Source organism: Microcebus murinus, chromosome 10, assembly GCF_040939455.1.
Source record: "Microcebus murinus isolate Inina chromosome 10, M.murinus_Inina_mat1.0, whole genome shotgun sequence".
In the NCBI taxonomy this organism is placed as follows: domain Eukaryota; kingdom Metazoa; phylum Chordata; class Mammalia; order Primates; family Cheirogaleidae; genus Microcebus; species Microcebus murinus.
The window spans coordinates 97,099,665-97,113,077 of NC_134113.1; the positions used below are offsets into that span (position 1 = coordinate 97,099,665).

General features: G+C 44.3%; 1 protein-coding gene across 1 annotated transcript in view; it reads right to left on the reverse strand.

Moving 5' to 3' along the window:
- NDUFA9 (NADH:ubiquinone oxidoreductase subunit A9) overlaps positions 1-13,413 on the reverse strand; it is a 449,537-nt gene that overhangs the window by 319,156 nt on the left and 116,968 nt on the right. The window lies entirely within an intron of this gene.

The following is a 13,413-nucleotide window of genomic DNA, read 5'->3' on the forward strand; positions in this document are numbered from 1 at the left end:
TTTAAATTCCCAGCTGTTTCCAATATACAGGCAGCAGTTTTGAGAGCTGGAAGTTTAAAGCATTGCTTCTCAAACTTAAATGTGCACACAAGTCACTTGGGGATCTTGCTAAAGCACAGATTCTTAATTTAGTAGGTCTGAAGTGAGAGCTGAATTCAGCATCTCTAACAGCTCCCAGCTAAGCAGGAAGCATTTTCAGGATGAGAGTGGAGAGATAATTCAGAAAGCCCTAATAGTGGGGCCCACACTACAATGGGGGTACATTGCCTGTATATAGTAGAAATTCCAAATATATGTTCTGAATGAATCAGTACAACAAATCCTCCTGGAAATTTCAACTGAAAGATGAAATTAATTAGGTAGTTATCTGTGATGGTGGAAGCAGAAAGCTTAGAAAGAAACAATAAGGTAGCCTATGGCCATACCATCCAGAATGTGCTGGATCTTGTCTAATCGCAGAAGCTAAACAGGGTCAGGCCTGGTTAGTACTTGGATGGGAGAAAGAAACTATAAGATAAAGTTAGGGCTATGAGGGGGGATATTGATTGAAGTTATGAAAAAGCAGAAACCATAAATAACTTTGAGAAATATTTACAGAGGAGAGGGTATGAACAAGCAAAGGTAATGGAAGAACTAAGTAGACACAGACACAGACATAAGTGAATAATGCAAAGAGTACCTGGTCACTAGTCCCTTGAGCTGCCACAGTACCAGATGCCTGATAGCTTTTACTTTTTACAGTAAAATCTCTTTTTTTTAAGGTGATCTAAGTGTATTTCTAAAGCCTGAATAAAAATAGCTTTCCACTTTGTCTCATTTAATACTCATGATAACTCTGCAAGGTAAGGGTTATTAAAAATTTCCCATCTCTTAAAATCTCAACTGAGTTTGACACCAGATAAAGTGTACTCCAGGTAGTTTGTATCAAAACTTATAAACCATGGAAAAAAAAAACAACTTATAAACCATGAGTGTAAGTGCTAGCTGTCTTTCATTACCTCCCTGGCTCCTAAGTAGAGACTCAATTAAAATCTGTCAAATGAAGAATGAGAAATATCTATTTTGATCAATAGTCAAATGACTCATACATCTACAAAAAGCTAACATAGGGGAGGAGATTATTGTTTTGGGAGAAATTTAGAAAGTTATAAAGCACCCACCAATATTAATTTTTTAAATTATCCAAGAAATACATTTTAAAAACCAATGTATTCATAAACTTTAAGAGCCAGGTAGCAAAAATAAGTTGAGAAATGAAGCATCTTTGGAAGAATGGACGTTGTCCTGAATGCAACAATTCAGGGATTGCCCTTCAACTAATAAAATGCACATGGAGTTCACTTAAACTTTAGATAGAAGCTAGAAATAACCACTGATATACTTTTGCTGACAACCTATCAAATCACATATGCCTCTTTTTCAATGAAAATGATGCTTTCTTGAGGCATCACACCACATAATGGCATTCTGAATTAATCAGGATAGGCCAAGTTATGCTGAGATAACAAATGAACCCTGGAATTTCTGTGGCTTCATACATAAAGGTTTATTTCTCTTTCATGCTATATGTATGATATGGATCAGAAAGAATCTTTGGGCCACAGTCATTCAGGTAACAGAGTTGACAGACATGTTGACCTTAACACAAGAATTCATGATTGCTGAGGCAGGAGATGAGAGAAATTGAGGGTCTTGAACCAGTTCTTAGTTGATTCCTTCATTGATTGTCCAGAGCTGCTCACATGGCCCTACCTAACTGCAAAGGTGATGGGAAATGTGGGAGTAAACACGATGTTTAGTGAGTAGACAATGCCATAAGTACTGTGCATATTGGATTATCTCAGGATTGTGCCCTTGACCCTCTTTCTCCTCAACCATGCATCCTCCTAGATGATCCTACCTGGTGTATAGGCTTGTTTATATCCCCAGCCTGGATTCCCCTGAGCTCCTTATTCATTTATTCAGTTACTTACTCAACATCTCCGCTTGGATCTCTAATAGACTTCTCAAAGCCAACTTTGTCCACAAAGAATCTTTGATTTTAACCTCCAAAGACAGCTCCTCTTCAAGTCTTTCTCATCTCAGTAAATGGTAACACAATCTGTTAATACATGGTTGCTCATGTAATCCTTGATTCTTTACCTCAACCTAACATTCCTGATCAAAGTTGTCCTAGATTTTGATAGGCTTAATAGTGCAGTGAGTACTGCATACTCTTATTTTCAAATAAACATTTAATTACACTAAATTTAATTTTCAATGAGGATGAGACAACTGTAAAAATGCCTGATCTACTTGGAAAGTGGGAGGAGAATTTGGGTTGGAGTCAGTTCCCTGGGCCTTTAAATACTTTCAACTATAGCATTAAGAATGAAATTAATTACATTGTGACCAAAAGCTGGCCTGCTGTTAGAGTCAGTGAAATTTGCGTTCTTATTTGCTTCATTTTTTAATGTTGAAAGGTTTTTTTTTTCCTTAGGAGTTTTCTGATACTAATATTAAAATAGTTGTAGACTTAAATTTCTAGAACTTCAAAGATTTTTAAAGGTTTACATTTTTGAAAATTTTGGAGACTTACTTTGTGGACTAGTCCATAGTCATTTTGTATAAATGTTTTGTGTGTGCTTGTGAAGAAGATGGACTCATTCATTATAGGATGCAGAGTTCTAAATATATCTGAAGCAAGCATATTCATTGTGTTGTACACATCTTTAATAGGAAATAAATAATAAAAGCTATCCATCTGAAACCCTAAAAAAAAAGTTTCCATGAGCTCTATCACCAAATTATGTCCTGAGGCTGCCACTGGTTTGTGGCCTTCCGAAATCCTGGGCTGAGTCCTCATTGCCTCTGTCCCCATGACTATGACAGCCTGTTGACATAGCTCTGCTGCCTCTACCCTGGGACTCAGCTGTCAAAGTGATGTCCCTATAATCACATCATGTCCTTCCCTCTCAAAAAAATTCTCTAGTGGATTCTCACTGCAATTAGAATAAGATCTGATTTCCTGCAAGGCCTCCGTGATGTGGCCCCTCCGTGAGTCTCCGTCCCATTTGTCTCCTCACTCCCCCTCCTCACCCAGCCCCAGCCATCAGGGCTTCTCTCTGTTCCCAGACCAAGTCATGTTCATTCCTATCTCAGAGTCTTTGTGTTTTCTGTTCCTTCTGCTTGCAAAGCTCTTTCCCGAAATAGTTGTGTGACTATCTCCTTCTCAGCCTTAGACAGGCATCAACTCAAAAGTCTCATTCTCAAGAGAGCTTCCTGCAAGCAAAGTAGCCTGCCCAGTCCTGTCCATCATCCTATTTCAAAGACTTAGATCCAAAATGATATGATTTATTTACTGTTTCTACAGGTTTATTGCCTGTCTTTCTTCACTGGAGTATAAATTCCTTGAGGGTAAGAGTTATCTTATTCGCTTCTATGTCTTTGGTGCTTAGAATAGTACCAAATACATTGCAGGAATCCAACCAATATTTATCATTATAAATCATATTCTTAAAAATATTTAATGATATGATAACATTTCTCTCATATGTGATTAAATGGGGGGGAGGAAGGGCAGAAAAATGCCCAGTGTGAGCCTGATTTTTAAGAAAAATACATGTTAAGAAAAAGACAAGAAGAAACATGTCATTTATGTCAAGGATGCCTCTAGGTGATCGTTGTATTATTAAAAATGCTTGTTCTGCTCTATTACTAAAGGATTTGTTTCCTGTTATATACATGTAAATAAGCGAGATGTCCTTCACAAAGTAAATTATCTGGCAGGTGGGTGACAGAGAACATATATATTGTTCCACATATGTGGTCACTCGTACATACTAATGCAAGGCAACTTACTATTATGACTGTTTAATAGAGTTTAACTTTGAATATTAAAAAAAATAATCTTAGTGGAGGGGTATGTGTGTTTATTTTGTTTACTTTTAATTATATCAGTTTCTGATTCTAAGGTAAAGCTCTTTAAGGCTTGCCAGAATAGAGACAAGGGGATTTTAAGTTTAAGACTAAAAGTGATCGGACAAACTGACATCACATAGCACAGACCAAGAGTCTTCGAGACCAACTGAGAGCTGTGGTTTGTGTGATTACTCAAGTTATTTCTAACACCACTACTTTCCCTTTTCCTTCTATTACTTTTAAGTTGGAATTATAGAGGTTTATGCAGACTTAATAAAAGAGAATGTCTTGGACTTTAACTGGCAGGGATTTTCTTGCTCCACCCACTGTCATAAGTGATTACATGCTGGACCCTGATGGAAGGACAGAACTTCTAGGCCAACAGAAAATCACAAATACATGGTAAACCATCTGCTTTGTTCAGCGACTGAGAAATAATAATGTGACCAATGATCCAAGCAAGAAGGGACTGTCAGTCCAACTGTGCCCAGTCCTCCATCAGCTTGATGTCTGAAGGTGGAGGGAGATTTGTGTTGGCAGCCACTCTGCCAACATCTGACATCTGTCACCAATAGCTCTCCATTACTACTGGTTCCAAAAAAATTACATCTGCCAGTCAAGCCAGCTTTCCTACTGATGGACAGTCAAGGATGCCTTCTCAGCCTGCCGTGCTTCTGAGGAACCCCCCTTCTTTGCATATATGCATCCACTAATCCCTTTTCATGCCTTGCCTGTTAGCCTGTTGCTTAGCAGGGCTGAGAATGGCAGCAGCTCGAGGAGATATTGTGAAAGTCGTAGATGCTTACAGTTTCACTGCTGTGCCATCACAAGTCGTCTCCTCATCAAGATCCAGAGAAAAACCATATCCACCTCCACCTCTGCCTTTTTGGGAAAATAACATTAGCCTTTAAAGAGAAGTAACATGGCCCTTGATGTGTTTGCATATGCTCAGATTAGCTGATTCTTATTGGAACTTTGTATGTATTAGGCACTTTGCATAGACAACCTCATTTAATGCTTTTAATAATCCACCAAGCTTTCCTATTTTATAAAAGAACAAGCAGAGGCTCAGAGCTAATGAGTGGCGTCCCTAGGGTTCAAACCCAGATTTTCTTGCTTAAGTAAACCTTTTCCCACCACAGCATCCTGACTCAGAGAATTGTATGTAATAAATAAATGTATGATACAGTTAGTGATATCTCAGGCAAGTAGCAAGCACTGGGGGGATATTGATTGCAAAGGCCAAAGCTCTTCCTTTTGCCAGAGCCCCAACAGAATGCTAAGGAAAGGAGAAGACCTTTAGGTCCTAAAATCTGGTGTCCTGGCGCTAATACCTAGGAAGTGCCATATCAAAACAAATTGTGTCTTCATTTTGAGTTTACAGTGACATATGAAAAATATAAGTGAGTGACTGCTTTTAAAATATCTGAAACATTGAGACTTTTCAAGAAAGCACTGGCCAGCATGTCCAGAGGCTCACTGAGGTAAGCAATGAATGGAAACCTGCAGAAGCAGAGAGTTCTCTTGCACTTTTATGGGTACGTTGCTGGTGATCCTGAGCACAGCATTCGCCCAGGCGGGCCTCAGGTTATTGCATCCAGGTAGGGTGATGCCTTTGAAATATTAATCAGCATTTCCTGTCCAATATTTCCAATATTTTTGCCCTACATTTCTGGGCTCTTCATGCCATGTCCCCTTTTTCAAGTCAAGGAAGGTAACCACAAGGAGCCAAGAAAAAGAAGGTCTCTTCCTGTGAGATGATGAAAGGAAGCTTGACACAGTAAAGGTTTGGGAGACTGCGATGAGAAGAACAAAGCTTACCTGCTCCGGAACCAGAAAGAGTCTCTGGGCTTAGTGGGGGATTGAGGGGGGCTGGAGGATAAATAATAAAAACATAGATATTGGTGGGTCCCTGAGGAATAGGGACAAATAGAGATGAGATTTGTTTTTTGTTTTTGAGATAGGGTCTCACTCTGTCCCCCTGTACTCAGACTGCAGTACAGTGAAGCGATCATAGCTCACTGCAGCCTCTAACTCCTGGGCTCCCACCTCAGCCTCCCAAAGTGCTGGGATTACAAGCACACACCACCACACATGGTTAGATGTGAATATATATATATTTTAAAGTGACATAGTTTGGGGGTTTGAGAGAAAAGGAGAATCCATGACTCTTTCCCAGGCAGAGCCCTGGGAGGTGGCAAGGGCCCAGAGAGGTAGTGGCCATGCAGTACACCTAGACAGAGCCTTGACAATCCCTTGGCCCCAAGCCCCAGCATGGTATAGGAACAGCAGAAATTCCCTTTGCATCTGAGAGCAGCAAAAACATCATGTAGAAAATCACGGTTATAATCGCTGCAGTTTTCTTCAAAATATTTCAGGTTGGCTATAGCCCAGGTGCTATAAGAAGTCTTATTTTAATCAGCTTGGGCTGCTAAAACAAAACACCATAAATGGGGTGGTTTAAACAATACACATTTATTTCTGATAGTTCTGGAAACTGAAAGTCCAAGACCAGGGTGGCAGCATGGTCTAGTTCTGATGAGGGCTCTCTTCTGAGATGCAGCTTGCTGACTTCTCCTGTATACTGGCAGCAGAAAGAGGGCAAGAGAGCGCCCTGGGCTCCCTTTTATTAGGGCACTAATTCCAATCATGAGGGCTCCACCCTATGACTTAATTATCTCCTAACGGCCCCGCCTCTTAATACCTCACTTTGGGAGTGGGATTTCAGCATATGAATTTTGAAGGGGGCACCAGATTCAGTCTGTAACACATTCTAATCAAGAATTTATAATTTAGGGATGGTCTACTGCTGTCCTAATCAAGACATCTACATTCACAAGAACTTCTGTTATCTGTACTTTGCTGGATAATGGACACTTGACTAATTGGTATCTTGAATTTGAGAAATGAGATTTTATTGGTGAAAACAACGGCCTGTCAAGTTCGAAGGGGACCTCATTGAAATCAAGATAGGTGTATTGGATTACTCAGGCATCTTGGGGACATTCCTCTGAATGAACAGTGTAAGGCCCCCAGGGGGACTGTGTCCTGTACCCACAGGGTTCTGCTGAGCCTGAACTGTAACAATGCTGTGTCCAACCATGGGATTAAGAGGCCTCTGGTCATTGTTACTGACTGACTCTACAGATAAAAGGATCCTACTTTGGGACATCTGCCTTGAGGAGGGAGATTTCATGCAGGATGGCAGTGGAGACAGAGCCCTGGGCTGTCACAGGTGGCATGAGCTGTGTAGGACCCCATGCTTGTCTGCTAAACATCTGTATACATGTGCCTCAAAGTAAGTCAAAGACTTGTTTTCATTGTAAATTAACAGCAAAGTTGTGAGGGAAGGGCTAATCCTCACCCACTTTCAGTTTTTAGTGGCTACAAACATCAACACAAAAAGTTTAAGAATTTACTTATGTCAGTATGCAAATGTCCTTGATGCCCAAAGGGCTTTGCAGGCACAAACTGGGGGATCCTGTCCCTACCCCTCGCCCTCAGTCCCCACCCTGAGTGCCGGGGCTCAGAAAACCCGAACTGGAAAACGGGAACAAAAACTGAGAATGGCCTGAGATTCTAATTCTTCCAGTTAAAACTTGAGTTTTAGGGAAACATAGTTACATTCTTACACATGTAATTTCATGAGCTACATTTATAAGCACAGGTACTAGGAGAAACCTGAGCAGAATGACTGTGAATAGCCAAGGGGCAAGGCAAAAACACTGGGAAGAGAATGCTATCTCCCGGATATAAATCCACTGACAAACTTGCCTTAGATTGTAAGGCCCTTTGCTTTCTTCTTGGACTTTGTCTTCATTAAAAGATCGTCCCCTGATGATTTCAATAAGTGATATCATCATCCAATCCACCCCAATGGGCTAAGTCTCATTCTTTCAGCTCAATTCTCAATAAGCAAAATATGAGTCAAATAAAGCAGCCTGGCATGGTGGAAGATGCACGTATTTGAAGTCAGCCACATCCGGGATCCAGCCCTAGCCCAACTCCATGCAGTGAGCAGAGTGAGCTGTGTGACCCTCTATTCACTTAGCCACAAAATGAAGCATCAGACACACCAGAGGGTTGCAGGAAGTATCTGAGAGGCTTGTGAGAAGCCCTTTGAGAACTACAAATCACACTGCTGATAATCTAAGTCTCTTATCTCAATGCCGTAGCTTGGCAGTCTTGACTACCTAAAAGATTAATACCTGTCTGTAAAACTAATTTTTTAAAAACTTGTACCCAGTGCCTCTCCTGCACTCTGCGTTAGCCTGTGAGGACAGCTAACCTTTATCAAGCACTGGCAATATGCCAGGCACTGCTTTAGTGTGAAACGAACCAACTCACTTAATTCTGACAACACACCTAGAGGAAGGAACTGTTACTGTTCAATCCCATTTCATGGATAACAAAACCGAGCCCTGAGTTAACTGTGAGTTACTGGGCAGCTCAGTAATGTGCCCAAGGTTGTGAAGCTTGCAGAGGGACTGGCGGGGATTCCAGAGCAGGCCAGTGCGCTAAGCGAGTCCTCCTGTGACTTCTTGTTTGTTTCTGCCATCAGCCATTGAGATCAAGGAAAGCGGGGGCCACGTCCCTGGAAAAGTAAGTTCTGAACACACACTGTCGAATGGGGTGTTCCGTACAGAATGCCAGGCCTGGGACCAGCCCCGTCTGCTGAGTGAGTAAGCAGCGCCCGGGAGCCGGTGGGGAAAGGGGATGAGGGATGGTGAAGTCATGACGTTGAAGGGATGGGTTGACTGAAACACAGCCACAGAAATGTGCACTTTTTCAACAGATCTAGACATGTCACAGTTTGTCTTCTCCTGGGGTCATGATGGTGCCGTGATAACTAAGAACAATTCCCAGACCAAACAAACAAAACCAGGAGAAGCGGATCTGGAACCGCCCAGCCTATCTGGGCCCACCTGCTGCCCTCAGGTGGGGCTGAGCAGTGGGGTCTGCAAGGAATTTCAGATGTCTGGCGCAGCCCGGTGGATTATTTGATAACTAAATAACCCATAAAGAGATAAAGGAGATTGCAAAGGCTAATGAGGAGAGGAGGTCTTTTGCTATGTGGGAAGGAGAGGCTGTGGCCCCCGCACTGAAGGCAGTGTTCCAGGCCTCCGCTGTGGGGAGACGGTTGAAGGATGCTCCACCTGGGCTTGCTGGGTCCTACTTCCTCGCGGGGAGGCGAGGCAGGCCCCGAGCGGGCGGGTGGGGGCTCAGTCGACTCCTCAGCAGCAGCCCTTGCGCGCCGCAGGCCTACTGTTGCCAGGATTTAGATTTCCCAAGAGCAGTTGAAATGCTGACTTTTCTGTGAAAGCTCTCCTCTTCTGCTGGCAAGCAGGCCCCAGACAATCTCGGCCGCCGCGGGAGGCGAGCTGCCGAGGTCTGCAGGCCGGCTCTGGCGCAGGCGCCGAAGCCGGACGGCCGAGGAGTCAGCGCCCGCCGCCCAGATGGAGGCAGAGCGAGGCGGCTGAGAGCCAGGTGAGGGGCCGCGCCAGGTGTGGCCGGAGCGGCCTGCGGTGCGCTCCCCGGGCCGCCGGACGCCGTCCGCCCACCTGGCCGCTCCCGCCGGCCTCGGTACCACCTAGCGGGCGCCGCGGGAACCAGCGCCGGCGAAATCGCAGCCGCGTTTCGGAAGAGCCTAACTCAGTTTCAGTGGGGTGAGCAGCCCAGTCCGAGGGAACGAGGCTAAGCTCGTCTCGCTGTCGTCGGGCCACCCGCCCGTGTGGCCCAGGCCCGGGCCCGGGAGGGGAAGGCCCGTCCTCTTGGCATTGCCAGCCTTCTTCCCTTAAGCCTCGTGAGATACCCCAAATTCATGGTTTGTGGCTGCCTATATCCTGTTGCACAGGGTGTTCATCGTGTTTAAAATCTTACTATATTGGGTGTGCTCTTCAAGCTGCCTATTTGAATTTTTTCCCTTCATTTAAAAAGTCACTTCCCATTCCTTTACTTTTGGAAAAGGTCAAACTCTGCTGCTGCTGTGTCCAAGCTATGTTGACTCACAAGAACATCCAAACAAAAGTGTTTTTCTAAAACTTCCTTGCTTGAGGAAACCTGTCCTGTCTCCTCAGAAAGAGCCCTCCTGCACCTCAGCCTCAGTTGGCCATGTTCATCTGACAGACTCTCTGCAGTCCCACAGGCCTGTGCGTGCTGCATCCTCAGGAAAAGCTGCTTAAGCCTGGGCCTGGGTTTTGCGTGCCCCGCCTTCCTCTGCGGCCCTCGAAGGTCCTGCACACTTTCACTGTGATGCTCAGCCTTCCTGCCCGCAGTCAGCAGTTTTACTGCTGTTATTGCTAGGAGGGCAGGGGAGAAGTATCCAGTATATTGTTCAGCTTTCGAGTACCTGGTTCACGACAGTATGTTGAGAATATTTTTGCTAAGCCAACTGGAAAGTTTAATTTTGGTGATATTTCTGTGTATAGAATAAAATGTCCAGATCTCTAGAATGTCGCTAGAAATACAAAAGTACTCCCTAGAGCAGACACAAAAGATAGGGGATTTCCAGATCTTCACTGCATCTTTAACTTCCACTTTCAGGAAGGGAACTTTTGTTTCAAGTCTGTGGTTTTCCAGTTATAAGGTGATCTGGGTCTGAAAGAGCATGTGCCGGACAGTTAGATTTATCACCAGCCCTCTGGGAGCTTTGCCTGCACCTGGTGGTGTCACTGGGTGGCAGTCTGGACTGGAGAGGGGGCAGAGTTGCTGTGCTCTTAACAGATACACCCACACGGCAGAGCAAAAGGACGGAGGGGAGGGAGGGAGACTCTGGACATGAGGTTGTGCAGAAAAGAACTCCCGAGATGGTTACGAGCAGCAGCCAGAGGCCCTGGAAACTCCCAAGAGGCCAGCAGACTTCACTGGGCAGATATCCAAGGAAAAAGTTACCCCTGATTGTCTCTAAGAACGGTGGATGTCAGTGGGGAATCGGGACAAATGGAAATTTCTAGAGTCCTTCTAAACTTAAAAGTCATATTAAGTGGAGTTACTTCAGATCAGTAGGGAATGTCTTAATCTGAACTTTCCCAATGACCAGTTTTAATCTCATGGCTTACAACTCAGGTCAGAATTAAAAGAGAAAATAGCTTTCAATGTCTTTGAGAGATGGGGAACTATGCATTTTTACGGTAATATCAAAATGGTTATGAGGCCATTGCCTTCTGCATACCCGTCACTCCTGGAAAGAAGCTGGTCTGAAAAGCTAAGATCCAAGAACAGCTGGGCCTAAGGCCTGCCAGTTTGTTTAAGTGTTAAGGTGACTGTCCCATCCCTGTCCCAGGCTCTACCACTCCAGACTCCATAAAGACTCCGCCCAGGCCTCAGAGGAGGGATGCAGGGAGGACTAGGAATCAGCTGGGAGCCAGGGAGGCTGCAGGGGTGGGATCCCCAGACACTCCTAGAATGTGGAGGGGGCACTACAGGCTTCTGGCACCTCCTCTGCTGGGAACTTCTGGCTTACAGGAGTGGGCAGCTGGCAATGATTAGGGTTGTCCTCTGAGGCTGGTCATACACCAGCCACTTGCCTTATGAAGGGGACTGAAGCTTCTAGTTTACAGTCTGGCTGCTGGAGTGGCCCAAAAGGAAAAAGGCATGTCAACAATGACTTCTATCTATTGTCGCAAAGACACGTTTAAATTCCATTCCAAGTTAGCATTTGTATTTTATGCCACAACCAACGTGTCACCCACAGAGTTCTGACATGAGACAGGTGTATTCCATTCTGAGGACAGCTGGGCTATAAGTCAAAAACAGCCAGAGAATTTAGGTCAAGGTGAGTTTATTGTCCAAATAGCATAACCTAATTGCATCCAAAACCATTTTCAAATCCATCTTTAAACTAGTCAGAAGAACAGGTTATTTTTTAAAATCGCTTAACACTGAACAAATAAGACCTCTTAAAAGGCAGCTGGCTATACCATGTCACCATCATAGCCAACACAACATTTTGTTGCCATACTTCCTAAAACCTTTTTGTTTACACTGACCATGCTACTTTAGCACTTTCTAGCATCCCGACCAAATAAACACCCACACCTCTTATAGAGTACATTGTGAGAGAATAACATTGACTCGATATGGCATCACACTCATTTTAAAGCAAAAAAAAAAAAAAAAAAAAAAAGAATAAGAAAAAGAAAAAAAGTCCATGGTGAGAAATTGTAACTGAGAGAGAGAGAAGGGAGAGAGAGATCTGAGGTACATGGTACAAGGGTGATGAACATAATGGAAAAAATCCAACGGCCCAGTGATTTGCTGGGGATGTAAGAGTTGGCCAGCAGTAAGAACTAAAACCAATTAAAAATAAAAATAAAATTTTTTTCAAGGACAGGCACCTGTCAAAGACATTGGGTACTGTAATGGCTACAGTCAGTAAGGCACTTTTTTCCCCAAAGTGGGCTGCAGGCACAGGACCGAATGCTGCAGTGACAACATGCATGTGTACATGTGCTGATGGCTTCTTGAAACCTGAGCCAAGAACAGGGTCTGATAACCCAGCCAAGTTTAAAAGCAGAGACACACAGATGTAGAGTCATCCTGGCTGAAACGACTATTCTGGGTTGTTCAGAATCCAGAATCATTAAAAGCCATGTGGTGCGAGGAAGTAATAAACATCCTCCTGAATCTTCCTGCCCTATTTTGGTGCAAATGGACGGCTGCCGCATGAGCAGCTCTTGAAAACGGCTCCAAGTCCACAGCAACAGAAGCTGTGCTCATTCTATAGCTACAGAGTTTGTTGGCTTAGGGGACTTTACTGTCTCAGCACTATTTTCCCTTTTAAAGCTATTCTCAAGGTTGGGCTGTCTCAAAGATAAACAAAGAGGAATCCTTTTGGCTTAGAAGCCAGCTGGCTTACTCAGACTTCCTCCTCATTCCTACTTCCATTTCCCACACTATCAACATTATCTTTGTGAACTAGAAAATCAATTATTTACATGACATAAGGTGCAAGTCTATTTCTTCTCCCAGCCCTGTCCCCTGTGGCCCATGGAGAGAAAATTCCCCTGCCCTCTTTGAGAAAACCATCCAATCCTGCCTACTGTTCTTAACCTGTCTGTCCCAGAGCTCCCAGGGCACAGTCTGGAGAGGCCCCGAAGGTGCTAGACCACAGGAAAGCTGCAGCTCCCTCTGAAGAGCCGCCCGTCCTGCTGGCAAAGGGATGCAGTGTGATGCTGTCAGGGTTGTTTTCTCCTCTGGCTTTGCCACTTAAGCCTCCAACCCATGCGTGCCCCGGACCTGGCTGATAAAAGAGGCAGAGCCTCCAGTGTAGAGCACATAGACCAAGGGTAACCAGGTGGTGAGAGCAGCCCCTTCTCCAAGGAGCGCGCCTGTCGGCGCCGTGAGGGTTCTGCTGAGGGAACTGCCCTTGCCTTCTCCTGCAGGCTTCTTGGCTGTTACGAACCCGCATGGAATTTAATTATACTTAGCATATATTTTTGGCATACTAGGCTTTCCTCCCCCTAGGATTTGGCCAAAATAGGGGAAGGATCAAAATTTGGCAGGCTGGGGGAA